General features: G+C 39.0%; 1 long non-coding RNA gene across 2 annotated transcripts in view; it reads left to right on the top strand.

Moving 5' to 3' along the window:
- The first annotated feature begins 683 nt into the window (after positions 1-683).
- The window catches only part of LOC110366236 (uncharacterized), an 82,114-nt gene continuing 74,190 nt past the window's right edge, over positions 684-8,607 (top strand). Inside the window, exons 1-2 of one of the 2 annotated variants that reach the window (XR_010471598.1) lie at positions 684-1,482; positions 1,993-2,138. This is a non-coding gene — a long non-coding RNA (uncharacterized LOC110366236). The remainder of the gene's footprint in view (positions 1,483-1,992; positions 2,139-8,607) is intronic. The other variant, XR_010471597.1, reaches the window with a different exon arrangement.

The following is an 8,607-nucleotide window of genomic DNA, read 5'->3' as shown; positions in this document are numbered from 1 at the left end:
GCACTTTTTTGTCTTATCTTTCTCAGTACACCAGGAACTGTGAATTGAAAGGAGAAATATAATATGAATGTAGCGGTAAGTGATGTAAGTTTAAAGGATAAATCATGGTAACGAAGGTGTTTTACTTCTGCTGAAAATCACCTTAACTCCTTACACAAGACTCCTGCTTTTGTGACTGAATTTGTAGGTTTTCATGGTTGGAAACATGATATTGACTGTGGCCTTCATGGACGAGAGAGTGAGTACAACGTGCTTGCATTCTATCGATTTTCCAGATCCAAGAATGCTAATGTTTTTCATATGCAGTCACACTGCTGTTTACATTATTTGGGGATACAAAGTCTGTTTTGATGCTTTATGAAGTCTGACATTGCTTGGGTAAAGAAATTCTTAATAATTGATTAAAAAGCATAGTTGTACCACTTAATCTGTCTGTGTAAGAGAGGCATTTTTCCTCTGGGACAGGAATAACCAGGCATTTAGTTAATCAAGTTTTAAAAGCTGTGAATTTAAGCTCTTTGGGATATATACTTTACCAATTGCAGGAAGTTGGGAAATAAAAGGAACTTTTCAAATAAAAAGATGTCAATTTAATAGCAAAGGAGCTGGAAACAGATGTTTTACGCAAAGCATAAGAGTTGTGTCATTCCTTTATGTTTTCAAAGTCACTTCTTGTCAGATGCATTGGTTAAGAGAGAAAATTAATGAGCTGTGTTAAGTTTTATTACACAATCTTCTGATGTGGGAAAGCTTCCCTCCAGGAACAGCTCTATGCATGGCTTAACTGATTTAGGCATGCCTGCTGCAGTATTCTCCAGAATGTGTTGGAGATCAAAGTAGGGGGAGTTATTCAGGTTTTATAGCAAGGTAATTAAAAAAATATGGGGATTATTACATATAAATCATACTTGCATAAATTTGCTGGCAAAATAAAATCAAATAAACACGTTTAAAAAAATGAGATCAGGAAAACATTCAGCCACATTTTTTACCATTACACATGCAAAGCTATACCCTGAAGTCTATACAGTTGACCTCCTTGTACTGCAGAGAATTTGGCCCAGCTCCATCTTAGTGGTGTTCTCATTTACTTAAAAAAGAGAAAAAAAAGAAAAAGAAACAAAAAAAGGCGTAGAAGGCATACTGAGCCTTCCTATGTTGTGACAATGTGAAGATGGGCAATTTTCACCAGGTGCAGTAGAGAGAGGTGGTCCCAGGGAGAGCGGTGGCAAGACTGCCCTTAGTTTCTGTGGTGATTTCGTCTAAAAGTTTATTCGCCTGCATGTAAACTCATGTGCCTCAACATTTCTCTTTTCAATGCAAATGTTAGTATTCTATGAAACAAGACACAAGAGCAGACTCTGTTCTCTCTGCTATTGTTGCAGCGCAGAGTGTAAGCGAAGAACAGGTTTGGACCGACAACTTCCGGAAAAGGGGGTAAAAACGAAGCCCTAGAAAACTGCAAAGACTGTCTGTTCTCAGGTACACAGGACTTCTGAGGGGAGTGCATACAAGCTCAGGAGAGATTATAGCTGATCCTTTCTGTCCATGTACAGGAGAAATGGATGCTCTGAACGGAGACTCAGAAATCCCAGTCTAGAAAGAAAGAGAGATGATCCAGTTGTAAATGCTGAAGTCCTAGATGGTGAAATGCAGGAAATATTTCTCTCCGGGTGGGAGAGAAATGAAGAGTATTGTGAAACTTCTGTTTAATCAGAAGAGAGCTTCCACATTTCTGTCACATAAATATGCAGAAAGGATAAGCTTATAGCTTCAGCTGTCCTGAATGCAGTGATACCATATGATGACAGAACACACATGCACATGCCTGTATAAACATATACAGAGTTGTAGCTGTATAACACTGTCAGGACTGAGCTTTTTCTCTTTAAGGATGTGCATATGCCCTCTTTGGTCTATGCAAGAGATATAAAATACAATTACAGTAGCTTTTGATGTGAAATAACATTTATTTTCTCGTACCAACTACAGGTCCCTGAGAGAGTACATGTAGAGTTCACACTGGAAGCTGCACAGCTGAAGCACTAGCAACAGAAAGAGCAGAACACACTTGGCTGTCATTTTACCAGTCTTTTACCAGTACAATTTGGACATTGAAAACCTACGTGAAGTATCAGGTGAAAATTCTCCCTTGCTTTGCTCTTCTGGGCGATAAAATGATTTTCTGAAGGAAGTGAGGAAACCACTTCGTGGTGTCAAATTATCCAAAGGTACTTGACTACGAAATACTGTCCATCTTAACCTTACCACGATATTCAGCATGGCAGGTCTCTTCCACATCTAACCTTTTTCAAAGAATCAATAGATGTTACATCTAATAATAAGCACGTATTAAAGATGTATTCTCTGGAACTGAAAGCTGAAAGCCAGACCTGAAAGTATTGCAAAATTTAGTTGTATTTTCATGCCCTCTGAATATGTACTGCTGTTCATCACATGTGCACAGTCTTGAAGACAAGGACCAGAAAACTCATTGAGATTTTGAAACAACAATAATATAAAGCCCATTGCAAGATTTAATATAAAATCTGAACAGTAAAGAATTCTGTGATGTATCTGGTTCTTGTTTGATGTGCTTCTACTGCCACAGTTAATATAGTGTTTGCAGTGCACACATAAAGCAGATATGCCCAGATTCCTCTCTGAAAGAGTTCAATTATTTTATAGTGATGTGTGCTATCTTTCCTGTTATTTTTTTTCCCCACAATTTCTATAGGCTGTATTTAGTGTATGTAAGTTCTTTTTAACAGTTTTCAACAAAATTTGCTATAACATAATTGTAGAGGTAGGTGGTTATAAAGAAGGCTATAGAGATTCTTCTAAGAAATTTCTAAGCATGAGGGAAGTCCATTAAAGTAGAATTGAAGTAGTATCTAAGTTTTCCTAAAGGCTGGTGCCAGGCCTTCAGATAAAAGGTTCCATTTCAGCCTTACTTCTCCTATATGCTTGAAAACATCAATGAATTGAAGGGTTTTTTTTTGTTTTGTTTTGTGGTGGTGGTGTTTTTTTGGTTTGGTTTGGTTTGGTTTGGTTTGGTTTGGTTTTGGGTGTTTTTTTTTTGTCCCTGCAGGCGTGCTGCATGCATGAATGAATGTTTTCTGCAAGATCTGCAGAAAGACAGGGACATAAAACACCTGCTGTACTGGCTGCCATGTCTGGCCAAGGTGAGCCTGACCTGAGTATTCGGATGCTTAGAGCAATAGCACAATTAATAGCTAAGTCCTTGCATCCCATAGGGAGCTGGTGAATTTTACTGGCTTATTTATGGCTCTTAGTGGCTGCAAGCCTCAGGAAAAACATTGATGAGAAGTTTGTGTTTGGATTGGTTGGCGTATATGTGTTCCTCAGTTGCATCCTAATGTGTTTTGTCTTCTAACTTAGTGTATTGACACTGGGTCCCAGTGCCGCAGCTGCTGCTGGCTCTTTCTCCCCTTCCTGGTTCTCTTGTTGGCTTGATAAACTGTGGGGAAAAGAAAGGGGCAGCATGGTAGGGACATCCTCCATCAAGCCCTCTGCTCTGCCGGAGGGACTGAGGAGGGACCAGGAAAGAATATGATCTGGCAATCTTTTGGCAATTTGTGTCTCTGCCTCTCCAGTGCTTCCTGGAAGGGAGATGCTGTGTCTCAGCACAGAGCATGAGTTCCTTGCTCCTCTGTGCTGCTCTGTTCTTGCTTCTTCAGGCAAGGTCGGGCACTCCAGGACCACGCAGCAACCACTGATGGTTGGCATGCCATACACGGTCTGATGCTCTCCTTCAGCAGGGAGCCTTTGGGGCTGCAGGCCGGGAGCCAGTGCTGGCCTTGGCACTTAGCCCCTGAGATGCCCACATGCTAGTGGAGCCTTGGCAGATATAAGCGCAGAGCCTTCTTCCCAAAATCAACATGAACCCTCACTGCAGTTGTGTTAAGGTCAAGGGCTGGACAAAGCTGCCTCTAGGAAGTTAGGTACTTAACATCCTCATTTCACACTTTGTAAAACAGCATCATCACTGGGTAATGCCTTGAAATTGTTATCTAGAAGCTGCTTTAAAAATTGAAACATTATTGTTATTGGGTTACTGAGGAGCTAGAAAAAAATTTACCCTGTACTTCTCCTCATATGCTTTTATGCTTAGAAGGCAGCCTACATGAGCCTGTATCTAGACAGGCTCATGGGCACGGTGTTTCTCAAGGCATAAATAATTTTAGAGGCTCACTAGGTTTACTTCAGCCAGTTCCATCTTCTCTATTTGGAACTGGCTTTTTATAAGCCTAATTGTGGCTGTTAAACTGTTTGCAGCCAGAATTTTTTGTTTGTATGCTAACATCCGTGTTGGCAGGAGAATGATCACTGAAGGTGATGCTAACTATCAAATATGTAATCTCCCTCCAGTAACAGTGACTAAAGGCTTTAAAGGGGAAACAGGGCCCTATAAAAAATGCTTATTATGATTCTAAAAGGTTCAGAAAAAATGAGGAACCTGCTCTGAAATGTTAAGATGATTTTGTGATGAGATACATGGCTCAGGCAATCTGATTCTGGGCCATATGCATCTCATATGTCCTCGAAGACCAAATTTGCTCTTTGCCAGTTTTCCCTTTGGGTTTGCACCTTTTTTTTCCTTTCAGCTATCTACAGTGATGAGATTTCGGTAGTTTGTTGTACAAAGCAGCACAATTTCACAGTTTTGCCCAGCTGGAGTGATATTAGTTTGTGTGAAGCAATAGCATGCCTTTCAGACAAAAGTCTCTCTAATCCATTGAGTACATTGTGTTAATGTTTATTGATTTTTTTTTTTAATGAGTGCAATGATTTGTTAATTGTTCTAAATAATTTCTCTTCTGATCATGCAGCGCTTAATGTATGGTTTTATTAATTAAATAATGCCATACACTTATGTAACAGCAGTATGTTCCCATACAAGATCTCCCTCATTTATAAATTAGATGCCTCATGTATTCAAATATGGCATCAGTTAAGCTGACATGCACCAAGGACATTGCTGGCCCAGTTCTGGTGCAAGTGTCCAAACAGGTATGTAACACTATGCATTTAGATGTTCAATACAAATTCAATTACATCAGCAAAGCTGCTGTAGGAGAAGGAAACCTTTTTACATTTTTTAGCAAATATTGCCGGGGGCAAGTGGTTTTTAAATGGTGTTTTCATTTTTATCGGGACTGGTATTGTAGAGATAACTGGGATTCAAGGTTTGACTATGCAAAGACACAGGGTGTCTGCTCTCCTGCACATCATAGTGTGCTCAAGAGTTAGAACACAACAGCAGTTCATGGGAACCAGGAAGAAAATACATATAGCACATGATCCTAAATATTTTCAGTGACACTACTTAGTTTCTCACTCAAATTATAAACATACTTGCCTATTTGCCTTCCTGCCTTGCAACACCATTGTCAGTTATTCCATTATCTGTCTTTAATGGGCAGCCTTCATTCAGTTATCACGTAATCACATAATCATTTACCTTTTACATATACATTTAGAAAACTCTAATGCAATGTGAGTTTAAAGGCAAAGTCCAACCAAACAAGGACTGAATCAACACACTGGAAGCTGAAAAGGGGCCACAAGATGTGCTTTCAAAACATGAAGCTGCTCAGTCAGAATGAGGAAATTTCAGTTCTTTGCACTTAGCCTACTCCGATAATCCTGCAAGAAGGCATACACGTCTGTTTGTCTTTCCATGCAATATGCACTGTGGCAGCATGAAAATCAGCAGCAGAGCTGGTTGCGCTTTCAGGAGCTCCCAGATATAATGTAAGGTTAGAATCTTGGCATCTAGACTGTTGGAAGATGGCACAAATAATAAGATAACAAAACCCAACCCGATCGTCCTTAAATTCCTGTACAGAAATTGTACTTAAAACTCCCTTGATACACTTAAAAACCAGCTTGTGTTATTTTCTGTGCTTGTTCCTCATGTTCACTGTAGGTGACTGCTTTTCAGCTTTCAACTAGTTATCATTCCTGAAAGCATTTTCTAAACCCCAACCACTTTATGAGCCAGCTTCTGTACCCAGTGAATTACAGGAGTTCTGCTGGTGACTTCAATGGGAGCAGGAGCAGCGTTAATGAAGTAGTCCCATATAATAAAAAAGGGGGAAAAAAGAGGTAAACTACTAATGGTCTGAGGTTAAGGTTAGAAGATTGCTGTAGTTGTTACAGTAAAATGATTAATTCTACAGCTTTTTCTTTAAAATGGAAGCACAGCCTTGGCTTATTGTGCACATCCTGACCTCTGCCTGTGTACATACTCTCTCTAGATATTCTGATTTTGGCAGGAAGCAAGTATTGGAGTCTTTTTTGCTTTGCATTTGCTACAAACAACTCTTTTGGATTCCAAGTGACAGATCAGCTATTTCTCCCCTGCTGATCTCAAAAGTTTTTATAATATCAGCCTTAAAAATCACATTTCTTTGGCAAATTTCTCCAGGATAAAGTCAGCCATAAAAGTGGAAGAAAAATGCCTTTAGGCTTATGAATTCTTCTTTTTCTCAAGCAGCAAAATGCTCTTATTTTGAGAAGTGTCTGTGTTCATTGTTTCCCTGAAATCTGAACTTTTTCCACTTGGAGACAGTGAACTCCCTGAGAATCTCGCAGAAAAGGTATTAGATGTTGATCTCTTCGCAGGAGAGCGGGGAGAAGCAGACAGCCAGGCCACATCGATCTGGGCCTGCGGGACGTATTTAGTGAAAAATCTATAGAGCTCAGCTTAGGGTGTCAGCTGTCAGTCTGCAGAGCATCTGTCAGAGGAGTATTTGCTTCGCTGCCACTGAATGTAAGTAATGCTTTCACAATATGGCAGCACGATGCTATAGATTACAGTGGTAATGGAGCACATCCTGAACAGCTGAGCCTGCTCTCTCGCGCTCATTCAACAGCAAGACTTGCCTCGCTATAAGAGCTTGGGGGATTATGTACTCCAAACAGCTGTCTATAGCACCATGGATTTATTTGGGCTAAATGAGAACTTGCTTTCTTTAGCTAAATCAAACTTTATCAGACAGTTTTACTGTTGGCAGTTAAAATAAAATGTGTTTGCTGAACAGTAAACACCTTGTTACTGTTAGGAAGGATTATATAAACAAAAGGCATACACAATGAAGTCTTATGCCAACTGACTTACTGTCAAAATAATATACTGCCGTTAGCAGAATTGTGCTCACTTGAAGGAAATTATAGGCCTAAAAACACATCTTGAATGACAAAGAAACCATTTTCCACAAATAATCTTTAAAAAGTTTAATACACTGTGCCTTGTAGAAGTGGTTTCAGAGACCAAGGATGCTGTATCCTCATCAAGGAAGGTAAGGAAAAACTGGGTGAACTGCCTGAAATCTGTAAAGGTTTACTGTATTTGCATAATGCACTGGATCAAGTAGATTTAGCATATTCCCTCCTACGAGATATGTGAAAGTTTGTTTTGTCCAACAAAAACTACGAACATTCTCTTTCAAAATAGGATACTCTGTTCTTCTTTTACTTATTACACTATATAAACTATGCAACTACAGAACACTCATGAGCAACCAAATATGTTACAATAATATTAAATTATTTATTCTCCATAAATCAGCTTCCTTTCTCTTTTCAAGAAACTCAAAGTAAGGCAGATATTCTGTTTGATAGTCACAATAAGGAAAAAAGGCAGGTCCAAGTCCAGCAGAGTCACTGAAAGGAATAACACTGACTACAATGAGTTTGAATTATTCTTCAGAGAGTTCAAAAATGAGTTGACTTCCTTTGTTTTAAAGACTGAAGTCACAATTTAGGAAATCATAGGGCTAGTGCTATTTGCATGTTGTCACTCTGTTCTGAATTTCACTGTACAATATGATTTGCATTTGTTTCTACAAAAGTACAAAGCATTTCTTTTCACAATTTACTTAAAAGTTAAAACACCAGAATCCAGCTGAAATTACCAGGAAATGTCTTCTGCTTGCAGAACCCACATTGTGACCATAATGTAGACTGGAAAGATGGACAGCACCTTGAAGGTGCTGTAGGCTGAATTTGGGCTAAGGGCTTCTCTTACAAAGAACTTCTCAAGGATAACTTGAAAAAAGATTCGTGAGTCTGCAAATTCTCAGTGAAAACACGATAATCTATACAAATTGTGTTGTGGAAGATCAGTTAGGCATTTATTACTATAATATAGTTTATTCATTACTACATGTATGTATCGTACTTGGGAAAACTTATTTTTCTAGGAAGAGAACACGCTGGAAGCTTGAAAAGGGACACTTTAATGGTGTCATATAAATTTTCCTTTAGCCAAAGCTGTTTCCAGGTGAAGTTAGGATGAAGCTTTCCACACATTTCCCGACAGAATGCCTTGCTTCCTTCATGTTATGCCTGACCTTAGAAATGCTTCTTTTCTTTTCCACATTCTCACTGAAAAGGTCATATAATATTATACTGTGGACAAATACACCAGTTTTGTTGCAATTACTTTTTCCAGTTCTTTAGGGAAACTTGAGGACCCAGTAATAATCTTACTGTGCAGCTTATTGTGGCTGTATAGCTTGTAGTGCAATAAAATGTAGACAGGTTCTTAAAGGCAGGAATGAAAATATTTCTTCTATT

This window comes from Columba livia, chromosome 3 (assembly GCF_036013475.1).
Source record: "Columba livia isolate bColLiv1 breed racing homer chromosome 3, bColLiv1.pat.W.v2, whole genome shotgun sequence".
NCBI classification, from domain to species: Eukaryota; Metazoa; Chordata; class Aves; order Columbiformes; family Columbidae; genus Columba; species Columba livia.
This window is presented reverse-complemented; position numbering and strand designations above follow the sequence as displayed.